The following is a 16,622-nucleotide window of genomic DNA, read 5'->3' on the forward strand; positions in this document are numbered from 1 at the left end:
TAACATGAACTGGTGGATATCATTAGTTGAAGAAATATTTAATATTCATTTATGATTTTAAAATACCAGACACTCATCAGAGTAGGAAACTATTTTAAAACAAAAAATCTTCTTGTCCTCATGATTCCCTAGTATAATTTATGTAATACTGGTGACATCATTACATACTAACACCGCATCATCCCTCTGGCTGCATGTGACTCTCACATATTGCAACTGGGCACACTTGATAATCACATAATACAAAGTGTTACTCAAGAGTATACAGGAACGTGTGAGCAAGTACTTTTCTACTCATTTTAAATTTAGCACCCAGAATTGCTATTAGTTTTGAGACAGAGTCTCACTGTGTAGTTCAGGTGGACCTTGAATTCACTGTGTATCCCCAACTGGCCTTGAACTCCCTGTGATTCTTGTTTGAGCCTCTTGAGTTACCACCCAGAACTTTGTACTGCAAAGGAGAACATCAATCTCCCATGTCTTCCTTGAACTCTTTAGGCTGTCAGTACTGCACTCTGAGTATATAATCTTCCTAAACATTGACTAAGCTCTTGCTGTGTGCATATCACCAGCAACAGGAAGAATGATGAAGGGTAGGTGAAGGAACCAAGTGCTGAGCAAGAAGAGCCATTCTATTTGCACAAGCAATGTCCAACTTCTCCCCACATGGTTTGAAACTCACCTGGGAGAGCACAATCTTACCGCATTTGAGAGAGGCAAGAGGTAACACAGATGTAGTGTTGGTGCTGTAGAGTAATAATCTAAAAATCCCTTGAGAACACAGGCAAGGCCTCCTTTTTAAGTACCACCAACACATGGGCTTTTTGAAGCCACAGCAGAAAGTTCCTTGGGGACCTCCCTGAACATAAAGGGTGATGAATGCCTGTAGCCAACTGTCACCGACAGGTACTATATATAGGAAATAGCAGTACCCAAGGGTCAGTGGTAGATAACTGGTAGCTCTGAGCTACTTGTCCTGTGTCTGATATAAGCGAGAGCTGTCCAAAATCATCAAGTCAACACTGATCGAGTGAAATGGCACATTGGCTCTTGGGGGAAGCATGCTGGCCATACCATTTTCCTGCAACTGGGGCCTCAGAGCACCTGGTCAACTTCATGCAAAGGGTAGTATTGCAGATCAAAAAGCAGCAGAAGGGAGAAACGGCAACTAGGGACCAACTCACATGAAAGTCTTTTCTAGCCTAGGCAAAGTGCAAAATCTGGACAGCATTGCTAGGTGGGCCAATACTGATACATATGGGGAATTTAGAAAATTTCCAGAAAGGTAGCCTACTATTTAATACAAATTCTTTTCTAAAATTCTTTTTTTTTTTTTTTTTTTTTTGTACTGGGGATCGAACTTGTAAACTTGTGCTTGCCAGGCAGGTGCTTATGCTGCTGGCTCCTCTTTTCTAAAGTTCTTAAGATTTGGTATCAGATTATTAAATTAATATTTAGTTGTATTTCATAGGGTTACAGGCAACTGAGTCAGAAATATTATAGGCAGTGAGACAAGGCTAGGTCTTGGAAGGAGCCAGTGCAGAAGGCCAGATACCTTGCAACTGTGTGAGAGACAGACACTTCCACTGTGGGCCAAGCCTACATCCTAAGGATTGATATTCAAAATAGGTCTATATCACCCTGAGGAAGCCAGGAGTCACCATTCCAATCTCCTACAGGAAGTCACTGCTTTTTAAGAATGCCCCCCTTGCTATGTGGCTGGCTTCCCCATTTATCCCTGATTTAATTTTACTCGAGCAGTTAATCTTATTTGTGACCATAGTTCTGTCCCACCTTATGCCCACCTTGCAAGTTTCCATGTTTTCCCTACCCTGGGCCCCTCTGCCTCATGGTTTTGCTCTATAAAATTCTCCAAAAAAGACAGAGTCCTTGACAACCCACTCGGGAGTCCTTCTGTCTCTCTTTCAGAGAGAAGCTTTCTTTCTCTCAATAAATATATTCTTCTCTTAACCTCTGTTGTTCATAAAGTTTGATTTTAGAGAATAGAAACTCATATCAGACATCTGGTAGGTTGGGATTTTCATTCCTCTATATGAATAGCAGCTTTGCTAACTTCATTTACATTAAAATAAGTCCTATTGAAATTGTTCTCTTTTTTTCCCATTTTACTAAATGTTTTTCCACACAGAATGTAGTTAAGAGCACATATTCTAAAAGTAAAACTACTGGATATGAATTCCAGTTCTTCTGTCTACTTAACCTTTCTGTATTTCAGCTTCCTCATGTATTCAATAGGCAAAACAATAGTATAGTACCCGCCTCGTTAGGGTTGTACTGAGGATGAAAGTTGTGAGCAATTGGAAATACTTAGAACCCTGTCCCTCAGGGTCATCTGGCAACATGTAGAAACAGTTTTCACTGTTATAACTTGTGACTGGAGAGGGCATGGTGAATGTTGCTGGTGTCTAATGAGTAGCAGCCAATGATGCTGTCAAACATCCCATAGTACACAGGATAGTCCCCCCCCCCGAAAAAAGAATTAGCCATCAATGTCAATAGTGTCAAGGCTGAAAAACTCTATTATATGTTATTGATAGTTTTTACCCTGTTATGTTTCTTCCATTCTATACTTTTGACATAGGTACACTTCCTTTGAGAAAGAAACAATATTGTGTTTCCCATCTATCTTGAAATAGACGATACTTTTAATCTGTAGTGGAGACAGTATGTAACAGAAATAGTTTCCAGCCCTCCTTTATTTATAAAAGTAACAGGAATAATCAAAAAACAACAACTTGCCTAAGTGAAAGAGAAAATACAGGGTGATTGTGCAATAAGGTGGTAGAGAATGGGTTTTAGGGCTTTGAACCCCTCAAATCTAGAAAGGAACATTTTATATCCTCTCCCTCTTATGTGTCATGAAGCATAGAATCAATTACTTGAGAGACAGTGGAAGACGATTGATAAGGTGAATTTATGGGGAACAATTCCATCAGTTGACATTTTAAACACATTAATTGTGTTATAAACAATCATGAGAGTAAATAATAACAACTAAAAAAAAGTGAGTTAAACATTTGTGCAAATTTCCAGCAGGAACTTTAGTCCTGATTGGAGTCTAATAGGGTTCAGGGTTGTCTAAATGGGACCCAAGATTAGTAGCATCATCTTGAGCTTATTGGAAATGCAGAATCCCAGGCCCCATTCCTGATCTGCTGACCAGAACTTATATTTTAAAAGAATCTCAAGGTGATTTATACGTACATTAAAACTTGAAAAGTGCCTGAATGCCTCTGCCCCTGCCATATATGATGTGCAGGCTAGCTTTTAATTCGGGAAAAGGCCTATGGATAGGTTAGTGCTTAGTAAAAATGCTTAGTGAAAGCATTTTTAGTTGATGAGAATGCTATTTCCCCATTCCATTAAGTAATTTATATGCCACTGAGTTTATTTATAGATTCACAAAGGATGTAATTTTGTAAGGTATGTTATTTTTATTAAACTAATTTTATGGTTTATGATTTGTTATATTTTCAATTGTATAAAAACATATACTAAGAAAATTGATTTAAAAAATGTTAAGATTGAAGATTATCAATTCTTTGAAAGGCAAAAAAGTATATTCTACCATTTTTGTCATCAGAGAAGAATTACACTTGCTATCCAATAGTGACATTGTATGTTTATTATCTATGTAGTGTATATTCATTTGTATAAATCTAAATATGCTAACTAATCTTTTACATACTTAGCTGACTTCCACAAACTGAGACGATAAAGGAAATTACAGTAAATTTGAGCAGCATTAGAAGAGAAGTGCACATTACTTCAATTATTGCAGTCTCTTATTAAATAAATTGGATTGGTAGACTAGGAGATTGAAAACTTGCTTTTTGCAGAAACCAAAGTGGGAGCAGCCAAAAAGGGGTGGCTCCTACTTTGTCTCAGGGGAATTTGAGTCATCATGAGGTGCTTGCCTCTGGCTTTGCCCTCATTTTTTATCCTGTCCCCAGCCCAGAAAAGTAGGAAAGGATGAATATATCTCATTTTCTGGCAAGGGAAGCCAAGGTGTGTGTGTGTGTGTGTGTGTGTGTGTGTGTGTGTGTGTGTGTGCACGCGTGCGCATACGTGCTCATGTGCATGCAAATGATGCATAGCCATGCAAGCTGCATATTTAGAATTCCTTGCAAATATGCCTTCACTGTCACTGTCTCCCCTAAAGTACCTGCAAAGCCACCCTGGCCTTTTTTTCAGTGCTGCCTACTGAAACTCCAGTGGATTCCAGAGATACTGATACAATTGGAAAATAGAGGCAGATATAGAACTCTGGCTTTCTAACCAGAAAACAAACAAACAAAAAAATTCCATGCCTTTCTGAATTGGGTGATTTTCAACGTACTGTAATCTGTGCATCTCGGAAATGGCCGGGTGTTTTGGGCCGCATGCCACCAATACAAATAAATTTCAACTTTATCTGCTGCTGGTGAAGGATAATGAACATTTTGTTATGAAATTTGGGGCCTCTCTCTCCCCAGCAGCTTTTGCATTTCTATTGTGCCAGCTTCCATATACAGTACTGTCGTTATCATTATTAGACACAACAACATCTAAAATGCCATCAAAATAAATCTCATCTCAAATTGCCTTGCTGAAGTGAATTGAGGAGATTCTGGCATCCGTAAATGTGAAAATGCACGCTGCAGTGGGTTGTGTGTTATATCAGACCAAAACATGAAATGAGGAACATATCAAGCTTGAAGGTTCATCAGGAGCTTCTGAATAATTCTACCACTGTTTCAATTTAAGTAGTCTCTTATGAAACATTGGCTCTCATTAGGCTTCCAGCTCTTGAGCCCCAGGATGCATTGTATTTCATTAACTATTCCTGGCATAAAACTTGTCAGAAGTTTAAGCACTGGTAGACAAATAAAATACTCTCAAAGGTAATCTTATATGAAATATACAGTGTATATATTTTATCTTTCAATATGAAAACAGAATTTGGGGGACGATATGGATACAGATAAAAATGTCGGGGCTGGGTTTTAGCTTAGCGGCATAAGCGCCTGCCTTGAAAGCAGGCAGTCATGAGTTCGATCCCTGGTACCGATAAAAAGGAAAAAGACAAAAAAAATGTGTATAGATATTTGTTGAAAAGCCAGTATGAAATCTGATTTAGAGAGCAATTGGTCCTCTTGCTGTTGAGTATTTAAACTGAATGGCATGGGCAAAGCCTATAGCATTCTTAAATAACAGAAAACTGGGCTGAATATACCCAATTTTTGGTGTGCAAATTGTAACAGAATTAAGTAGAATTTTAATCTACTCTCTAGACGGGTGGTTGCCCAGCTATCCTTATTTGACATACTTATAGACAGACCATGGGCTTTTTATAAGTAATAATAATGGCCAATGAAAAGCAATAGTAAAAATAAGCAACAGTGATCATTTATATTTGAATGTATTACACAGGCTACAATAAATGAGAAAGCCCTCTTTTAGTCTGTGGAAGCCTCAAAAAAGAGTTTTTTAAAAAATCTTCCCAAATTCTCTTAGTTGACCATGTTAAAGGAAACACAGGAAGGAAAAGAAGTGAAAATGTTGGTGACTCTTAGGGATAGTGATGGAAAAGACCAAAGACCAAATGGTTGCTTTAAAATATTTCTAATGTTCTTACTCTCAATCTGGGTGCTGGTAACATGGGTGTGGTCAGTTTGTGAAAATTTATCATGCTATCAGTATATGCAGGCAAAACCATGGTTAGGGACAGGGTGGAATAATGTCACTTGAAATGGAAAGAGAATATATTAAAAGACATAAAACTGGGCCTGGGAGTTAGCTCACTGGCATAAGCACCTGACTGGCAAGCTCAAGGTCATAGGTTTGATCCCCAGTACCAACAACAACAACAGCAATAACAAAAAAAACAGAAAACTAGTCAAAGTTTGGATTTTGTGGTCAACCCCAGCTAGTCAGATGTTTGGGTGAATACAAGAATTGTTCATTTAGCAACACTTGCTGTGCAACCTATTATGAACCTGTAGGAGCAGTAGGGAATAAGCAAACAGACAGTTCTTGCCATTAGAAGCTTATGCCATATTATGTATACTTAATATTTCAGAAGGGCTTATATAGTTTAGAGTTTTAGAAGCAATGAAAAATTCTGTTGAGTACCATCAAAAAAACACAATGGGAAAGTGCACATATGTTTAGTGATTAACCTAGGCATGCAGACACATGAAAAGATATCATACATAGGTATGTTCTCTGTTAACTTCTAGCCCAAGTACACTATGTTTCATGGGCTCAAAGAGACATAGGCATTAAGGTTAAGATCTCTCTCTTTCTCTCTCGATGGGTGGGTATGACCAATTTGTTTGCTCTGTTGAAGTTTAAGTTTTCTCATGAAATGAGAATAATTTGAGTATATATTTCACATGGATAAGGGATAATAATGCTAGTCTCTAATTTATAATAATTATATTTATAGTTATTTAATAAAATTAATTCATTTAGTCATTCTGAATGCATGAATATGTCTAAGTCTTCTAGTTTTCTTGGGTGCTTCTTTTTGCAGCTGTATGAACTTTTGAAGACCTCATCTCTACATGGTAGGATGCCCAGAGTCTGTCACAATTTTTATAAGGATTTATCAAATGGAGGGGCTTACAGTTTCCTAAGTGTCTTTCTCTTTGAATTTCTACACCATCTGGGTTATGATCAGGCCTCCTAAAACTTGGCCTGTGTTCAGGCAACTCAAGTTTTATCTTTGCTTCTTCCTATGTTACTAGCACAAGGGTGTTGGGATTAAAGGCCTTCAAAAGTTTGGAGACAACTAAGGGAACCCATGGCTTTGCCTAGAACTGGATCACCTTCATAGAGAATTCCTCACTGACTATTGTTCCTTCTCCAAGAGTGGTTCGATCCCTTACTTTTCTTTGTGTTACTCTTTATATCCAACACATCAGGAAATTCTGTTGTCTTTACCATCAAAATATACCAAGGAGGAATGTTTTTGAGCTGATATATTCCATCTGCCTATGACAAATGTCTACGCTTAAGTAGGTGCTCAATAATTATTCATCAAGTAAGTGAATTAAAATGTACTTAAAATAGTGCCTCTCATGTAGAAATATTACAAAAATTAAACTTTTATTAACATGATTACTTATCTATGCTATATTAATTAATTTTAATACTTTGCTTACCCTGTAAAGTCTTTCAAATGGTTATTGTCAGAAGCATATTTTTTTCTGTAGAAAACTGTCTTGAGACTTATATGTAAAGTCAATTAATTAGTGCTAGCCATATCTTGTCTTTCCCAGAACTGATCATCTTGAATATTTGGTAAAGTGGGTTCTTAAATTTGCAGAGCTGCAGGGGAGACAGCAAACCCTTAGTGGTGCCCCGTAAGAGGCAGGTATGTCATGAAAATCAGTTTGAAACCAGATGAAAAGTCTCTTTCTTAACCACAAGCATCACACTCCTATATTTAACTAGTGTCAGATTGATTGAGGTAGGGGAACCATATGAACTCTCAGGTGTTTGCAATTAAAAATAAAATTTCAACAGCAAGAAGCCATTATCACAAGTCCTGCACATGTTAGACATTTCAGGTTCTACAAAATACATAGCAAGAGGTATCAAGAATATAAAAAATGCACATATTTAAATTTTAGTTCAGCAAGACAGCTTTTCTTATTGCTGTCTCAATGAAAGGACAGCTTCTAGATACATTTGTATGTCTCTGCCCGGCTCAAAGTCTGTATTATAATTCTCTATAAAATGTGCAAGCAGGCAGTTGTGAGTTTGATCCCCGGTACCGATAAAAAGAAAAAGACAAAAAAAATACAAAACACACTTTCCTTAATCTAGTATTACAGGGACCCCCATATCCATTACAGGGGTGGAAAATGCTCAGCTCAAGAGACTCCAGATGTGCCCACAGTGAGTAGGTAGTGGCTCTATTTCTTGTTGAGTCTGACTCTGGTCTCAGCATTCTCCATACAGCATTCCAAACATTTATTCCTTATTAATCCTTTATCTACTCTCAATATGGTATGCAGTATGAGACTTTAACATGTAACATGGATCACTACCTTCCTCCGTTCAAAGCCCCTAGCCCAATCCACCCTAAATGATCTGACTCCCTCACCCATTGGCTTTATTTACTTCTGATTACCCTTCCTGATTCTCTGGAATCAGTTGTGCTGGCCTTCTTGTTCCTTGAACACACTAAGAATTCTTCAGCCTCAAGGCCTTTTTACCAGCTATTTATTTCCAGAACATTCTCAATAAGTATATATTCATAGGTCATTCACTTGTTTTTTTAATCTTACCTTTTGAAATGAGTCTTACCATGCCTCCAGTCAAAATTATAACCTTCCAGGTAGGCAGAGTAATGGCCACCCAAACATTCCCACATTCTAATCCCTAGAACCTGTGAATATGTTCCTTTACACGGCAAAACTGACTTTGAAGTTGTGATTAAGTGAAAGGTCTTGATATGAGAATATTACATAAGATTATGTGAGAGGGCCTGACGTAGACATAATGGTCTGTATAAGAGGGAAACCAGATGATCAAAGTCAGAGTAGATATGGCATGAAAATAAGTCAAAGAATATAAAAATTTGAAGATGCAGTCTTGCTAGATTTCAAGATAAAGAGGCCATGAGCAAAGCAATAAAGGTGTTCTTTAGAAGCAAGGAAAGGCAAGAAAATGAATCTCTCCTGAAGTTTTCAGAAGAAATGTAGTTATCCTGACATCTTGATGTCAGGATTTCTGGCCTCGAAAAGGTACTACAGGTAATCTGTGTTGTTTTGAGTCACTATTTGTGGTAATTTATTATAGAAACAGGAAGAAATTAGTAATCTGCACTCCACTTTTTTCTTTTTATTTCTCAATCGTTACTATACCAATCAATGTGTCCTATTCCCTGCCTTGCCTTCTGCCCCTTACTAGAATGGATGGCCAGACATCGTTGTCTGATTAGTTCAGTGCTGGAAAGCTGCATCTAGAACCTGATACACAGAGGGTGCTCAATTAAAAGTTCTTGAATTAAGTACTTGATTAATTTTAATACTTTGCTTACCCTGTAAAATGTTTCTCACCACTATAATCTGATGTACGTCTCTCCCTTCATTTCCTCTCTCCTTCCTTCCCTGTTTCTCTGTCTCTGTCTCTTTCTCTCTGTGTGTCTGCCTTTGTTTGTTTGTCTGTCTCTCCTACACAGAAATACAAATGCACTTTAAATTATCTTCTGCTGTCAGAGTGGGCCCAGTTCAGGTTATAGAAACCTTATTTTGAATCAATGGCCCACATTAAACTGCATTTTCTTAATCCCTAAAGCAATTTTTATCATTATTCCCCAGTTTTTCACCTATATTCTCTTACTTTTTGTAGCAGTGAGGCTTCAGGAAAGATGTAGAAGCCTTACAGAAATTAGAACAAAGAGAGTTCAATATAAGTAGTTATTAACTAATAAGAACATACTGCTAGATGATATCTTTAGGGCAGAGGCAAAACACCTAAGTCAGGAACAAATGTGGAAGACACTCCCTGAGCTTCCACCAATGCTGAGATTCTGACCTCAGTGGAGACGGTATGGTCCTTGCTTACCGGATGGTGGAAAGATTCAAAGAAATATTGCAGACAGGGACTGACAAGCAAACAATTGCTGGCTGGGATGCTGACTAAACTCACAGGGAAGCTCCTGGCTTGGGTGCTGGTGAGATTCACCAAAAAGTTGACCACAAGTTCAACTAACAGTGCTCTGAGAAGCTAATCTGTTGGATTCTACTAGAAATTACTGATAATGTACCTGTGAAAATATGGCTGAAACTTGCTGCAAAGCCGTCTGTGAAAGTGCTACCAAAACTCATTGAAGGGTGAATACCTCCAGTCAGTGTTATGCCACCAGCCACTGTGTACTGCAGTAGCAAGCAAGAAACAAAAATACACCTTAGGAAGAGGGGTCCTTTTGCCCTGATTATACCTACAGTCTCATCTACTGACAAATCTGACACTGAGCTGAGTGGCAAAGGAGAACGTTTTATAGGGTCCACCTCTGGTATCACGAAGTAAAACAGAGAAGGGTTGATTTGGAGTTGTGAGGCAATATCTTGAAAATGTTTACCTTTACTTTTGTAATATCTCTTGAATGTTAACAATATTTTAAGGTCCTTGTGGGTAAAGATAGTAGCACACCTCTCCCTCCCTGACCCCCATGTAGTTTATATGACATTTAACATAGTGTGGACCACATGTAATAAGTACTTGCTTGACTGTAAGTAAGATTTCCCTCAGCTCTTATTTGCTACATAGCCTACATAACATCATCCTCTCCCTTTGTGTTACTTTATTCTGAAATCTAATGACAGAGCAGTTCAACCATGAGTGAACAACAGCTGCCACCAACCTAACAATTTCCAACTGCAAACCAGGCTGTGATTTTCTCCTCAGCGATTATGCCATCTTGAATGTCATTCTCAAAAACACCAAAGGCAAGCTGGGGCCAATTGTGATTTTGTTTATTAAACTCTCACTTGGTGGGAAACAGCCCTGTTAGCTGCTGGTTCTCCTAAACCCTTTTCACACTTAGGCTTCCAAGTCCAACCTTGAGGAAGTGTCTTCCAACATGTCCCACCTTTTTCTTTTCTCATAAATAGTTGGATGCTTCATACACTAATCTTTTCAAGACCAGAATGACACAAGTTGCACAAACCTGCTTTGTGATCAAAGGGGAAAGACTCTAGTCTAGCAGTCATATTCATTTTAATGCATTTTTTGGCTTCCAAAAATTATACTTTGTGTGAATCTAAGAATCTCTCAGACTAGAGGTTCTTATTATTCAATAGCCCATTCTAAAGAATAAGATTCCCTAACCTTAATTTTAACAATATCCCTGTGTTAATTACTTTTCTCTCATTGTTGAGACAAAATACCTAACCCCCAAGGTGAAGCAAGGGAAGTTTTATTTCTTACAGTTTGGGGGATTTTAGTCCATACTCATGTAGCTTCAAGGCAGGATGGCATGGTGGGGCAGCCATTCATGGCCACTACAAACAGAAAGAGCAAACAGAGCAAAAGAGAGAGAACACACCTTCTTCCTGCCCTTACATTGTATGGCTCTGCTCCTGGGTGAGTGAAACACCTGCATTGCCAATCCCAGAACTAGACAACAAACCAATCCACACACTAGATTCAGTCACGTCCATGATTGCATGAAGTTTCAGGGGGCCATCTGAATGCAAACCATAATAATCCCTGTTCCTTTTCACTCTTTCCTTGCCTGTGACTAATGTATGATGATACTTCTGTCCTGAGTATAATGACTTTGCCTTAAATAGTAGCCAAATACCAGCAATTATGAACTATATAATTTCTTGGGAGGCAATATGTTTCTGATTCTTGAGTTAGGTGAATTTTTATGAGCACAGGGTCTCTGATTTATTACTTGAATGACCTTGGATATATGACTTAGCCCTTTTAAATTTCACATTCCTCCTTGTTAAATAAGGACTCAGTGATGCTTACTTCACAGGGTAGTTATAAGGAAAATGTTTGTAAAACTCTTAACCAATGAGTGTTCAATAAATGTCAGCTGTGATTATGTCATAAACCGGGCAATGTCAACCTTTCTAGTCCAAGCCATCACCCTCTCTTCCCTGAACTGCCCCAGCAGCTTTCTAACTAGTACTCCTGTATGAGCTTTTGCCAAAAGTCTGTTCTCTATGTAGCAGCATAAATAATCTTTTCTAAAAATCAGATTCTGCATCACTGCAAATTCTGCAGACACTGCATCATTCATAACCCTATAATGGTTTACCATCATGCTTTGAGCCAAATCCAAATTCCTCAGAGTGATCAATGGTGCTGTTGTTTTCAGCCTATATCTCTGTTATGATTTAGATCTCAAATGTCCTCCAAAGTACCATGTGTCTGGAAGATGATTGGCTCATGGGGGTTCTATACTCATCAACTGATGAGTATGTAGCTGACTGTGCCATTTGTAGATGTGACCTGGTCAGAAGAGGTGAGTTATATTCTTGTCCTGGCTCTCTCTGTCTCTCTCTGTCTCTCTCTACTTCCTGGCTGTGATGAGATGAACAGCTGTCCTTGCCATGCCCTTCCATGATGTTGTTCTGCCCTGGAGCCAAGCAACCTATATTAAATCTTCTGAAAACCATGAGCTAAAATAAACCTCTCCTCCTTCAAGTTGCAAGTGTGGGTATATTGTCCCAGCCACGAGAAAGTAGCTAATACAGACTCTGATCTCTTTTTCTATTCTCTGCTATCCCTTACTTCCTTCTAATTGTAATTTTCTTGCTGGTACTTGCCCACACAACTGTGTTCCAGCTCAGGGCTTTTTTATATGATGATCTCTCTCCCTTGAATGCTCCTTACCGTAGATATTCAGATTGTACAGTCCTGTATTGCCTCAGTCCTGTATTTTATCCATGCCTCCCCTCAAATATTTTCTCCTCAGAGAGGGCTATTTTTGGCCATGGTAAATTGGATCCTATTTCCCACCCATTGGTTTCTAGTCCTTTACTTCCTTATTTTATTTATAACACTTATTGATAGCTAACATTATTTTATATATTTACTTATTTTTGAGCTTTGCTCTTAGTGAAATGTAAGTTTCATGAAGGTGGGAACTTTGTGTATTGTGATCCAGTGCTTGGCATATATTAGGCCCATAATAAATATTTGTTGAAATAATGACTATTATTTTTGTTGTTGTGCATGACTTTTAATATTATATTAATTGAGTCTTTGGTGAGTCTGTTGCTGGACTGTTAATGTTTTTGACAGTGACCAACTCAGCTCATTCTCAGTGACTGGTGTGAATTTTAGCTGTGGTTTCCAGAAATGAGATTCATGGCTTGCTCCAAGCTTTTGGAGGTAAATGTGAAGTGAGAAAGAGTAAGGAAGGGGAAAGAAGCCCATAGGAGATATGAGAATATCTTAAAGAAAAAATTTTCACCGAATTTATTATTTTGTTGAAAGATATCCCTGAATACTTGTTCAAACTAGGATTTTATATGAGAAAACAACTCCTTATTTCTCGCTGTTTTTCCTAAATCTACTTATATTCTGCCTACATAATACAACTGCAATGTCAATTGCTAAAGATAAGCCAAGTCTGACATCTTTCAAGCTGTCTGAAAGCAAAATGGAAGAATTTATTTTTTGTTGCTGCTTTAGCAGTTAAAACCACGCTCTATTTTATTATCAAATATAACAAACTAAATACTAAATCATAGTGAAAGTATATACTTGGGATTCTGCAAATCTCCTAGGAATACTATGGTTTCAAATCAAAAACATTTTGGCTTTTAGGCATGCTGAAGACTTCAGAGTTCCTGTTTTAAAGTTGAACTGTGACTATTTGTTCTGAGTTGGCTCTTCCATATGTTTAGAGCATAACTGACAGTGATTCAAATGGTGAAGGGCAAGCCATGGGGCTACTAAAATCTACTGAAAATTGCTGATCATAAAATACAGTAAACTACATAATAAGACCTATAATTACTCAACTTTGATTAATGATTGGGACTTTTTCTCTTAGTCCTTTTTTTCCACCCAGAGGTGGACTAAATTTCTTACTCCTTTGAAAGTAGAAGAACTGTATGTAGAAAATGTTATGAAGGTAAGGGTAAGAACTGGTAGAGAAATGTAAGACTGCTATTCTGGGGAAAGTAGGAGATGAAGGGTCACTGCTTGAGTTCCTCATATACTCTTGGCCCCCTTTCTATTCACCAGACTGATGTGAATTTATGTCATCTGTCAAGGAAGTGCTTGGAATTGTCACTGTCCTATGAACTCATTAACTAAGTTGACAATTAGATTAGGAGATGTGAAAACACTGTATGTATAGGATGGATTCAGATCATACACTCTGAATCATGGGAACTCCTGGTAGGCCAGCTACATAATTTTGTCTGAAAACTTTCATTAGTCCTATAATAATAAGGCCCTTCATGTTACACAAAACAGGAACTCTGGTCATCAGCATGCCTAAAAGCCAAAATGCTTTTGATTTTGCCCTGTTTGTTATTTATTTGATGCAAATTTATATTAACTTAAGATTGCAAGATCTAACATTGTAAAAGCTGTCGTTTATGCATAGAACATGGTGAGGGCCCAATCTATATTTTGAAAATTGGTATATTGACATATAAATGTGAGTGAGCCAGGCTTTCTCTGCAGTAAGGGAGTACACAGACCAGAAAGAGGTACCTATTGGCTAGTGAATAAACATGTATATGGATATTTGGGGCTGAAACTAGCTGGTGGAGCTGTCTTCTTTAAAAGGGGTCTAAATTCTCCAGGACACTCCAGGCTGCTACACTCATCATGTACCTTCCCAGGGCTTGGGAACATTTGAGATTATGATTGCTTTTCTTGTAAGACAATATTAAGCTTTAGAATTAATCTAATATCCCAAGCACTGCTCAAAAGTGGTGGAAAAGGGCAGTAGACAGATTTTAATAAATTCTTAGCTTGACACTTAACTATGACTAACATGGCTAATAACTAAGACATGATGGAGGTCTCTGAGGATGGCTTGAGAAGGGGATTGTCAGTCCCTCTGCCCCTGAACCCATTCACAAGTTGGAAGAGCCACTAAAAGTGTCACATAACTATGAGAAAGGGAAAAACATCAAATACCTACGATAAAACTTTTGGTTAAAGGTTAGGGGCTCAAGATAAAATTTAAATTGAATTATAGAAGAATGACACTCTCATCAAACTCCCTACAGGATTGAGCAATAAGAGTTTACTTTTCCTGTTATTTAAACATTTTAACTGTTATTTTGTTAATTTTTAAAAGTTTTGTCATTTGGTACCAAGAATTGAACTCAGGACCTTGCACTTGCCAGGCAGGTACTTAAGACACTGAGCTATATACCCAGCCTCTGAGAGTTGTATTTTAAGACACATTCAGGTTACAGTTAACAGTGATTCAATGGTTGAAGGACAAGCCATACGGCCACTAAAAACTACTGAAAATTAACAACTGAAAAGTAAAGAGCAGCCCAACTGATAAACAGTAACATAATTGATAATAGTTTATATATTTTTCTGCTTCTTCCATTAATATTTTATATGTAGAAATCTTCCAATTATACACCACTTCTTTTTCATCTTGACGGAGTCAACTTTCATTTCTAGAATTCTTTGGAACACGCATGAAATCTCAGAGGTGCACAATTCATATACTTTCTGGATCTCAATGACTATGTAAAAGGAAGGATGTCAACATGACTAGAACTTCTCAAACTTTCATGTACATCACCTGAGTTATCTTGTTAAAAATGAATATTAATTTAGCAGGTGATGTTGGTACTATTAGCCCAGGAACTACACTGAGTAGCAAGTGCCTAGTTGACCTCTAAATCTCATTTTCTTTGCATCTATAGATAATTTATGGGATATCATTTAACTGGTTACATGATATGCCATAAATTACTATATATAAATATATATTAAATTGAGTTGTTCTGTACAAGGGCACAGCTTAAGTTTGTAGCCTTTGAATTTAATCCTATGCTACCTTTCTTTTAATGTTCTATGAAGATATTTATCTCTCCTGATACAATATTAGGTGATTAAATATATTTGAATCTTATGTTTTCATATTATTCACCATCCTATGCAAAAGAAAAACATGTGCTTGTAGCAGTGGGATTAATTGGGTAGGAAGGTGAGTAGTTGTGATTTAGTTACTAAGTAGACTATGGAAATAAAGAGTGATACACATACTATTCTTTTGTCTACGTATATTTGGTGCTACAGGGAAAATAAGACTGATTTCTATCTCACTAGCCATTTGCCAATCAGGTCACAGTATTTGGGAGTCATTTTAATGCAACACATTTCTAGTTCTTTATGAGCAGGACACAAATGAAAATCTGTATTGCAGCCATTTCTGTATATATAATTTATAGTCCGTAGATAAGACTAATGTCGCCTTAAGAGTTCTCAGGCTGTACTTTCTTAGTTCCTTCCAGTGCTCAGATTTATTCTAAAATTCTCTGGGAGTTGTTAGAGAGTGTATCAGAATTGTAATGACATTTAAACCTCTAGAATAATTTTTATTTCACATTTTTCTTCCCTAAACATCTCTTAAATCTATTTTCTTTTTTTCTACAGGTTTAAAAACATGGAAGCACTTTCATGATCAATTATAAGATTATCTAAATAATAATATAATTAAATGATCAACAGTAAGTTTCTTCTGGACATGTTTTTTAGCCACTGAACTAAGGTCTAGATGATCTCTCAAAAGTTGTTTCTACCTATGTATACATTTCTCTTGGAAATTTATTAAAATTATTTTATACTTTTGTAACTATACTTTCATGTTTGTAGTGTTAAAATATAGAGTGCATTTATTGTTTAATCAAAATGTATATCCATTGCTGGGAAATTCAATGAATTCTGCCACCCTTGAGAAGTAAATCACAGTCATCAGAAGCTTCTATAATTAAGTTTATTACAGAGAGTACAATATAATTTACATCTGTAAACTCTGAACTGACTAAAGTAATGGGACATCAATGCTCATAAAGTACCCAGAGAAGGCACTTTGGTTGAAACAGCAATAACACAAATGAGGGCTTGTAAGGTCTGTGTGTCAGACAAAAAGA

The sequence above is a fragment of the Cavia porcellus genome, unplaced genomic scaffold, assembly GCF_034190915.1.
Source record: "Cavia porcellus strain 051 isolate PalLab524CR breed Dunkin Hartley unplaced genomic scaffold, mCavPor4.1 scaffold_33, whole genome shotgun sequence".
Classification (NCBI taxonomy): Eukaryota; Metazoa; Chordata; class Mammalia; order Rodentia; family Caviidae; genus Cavia; species Cavia porcellus.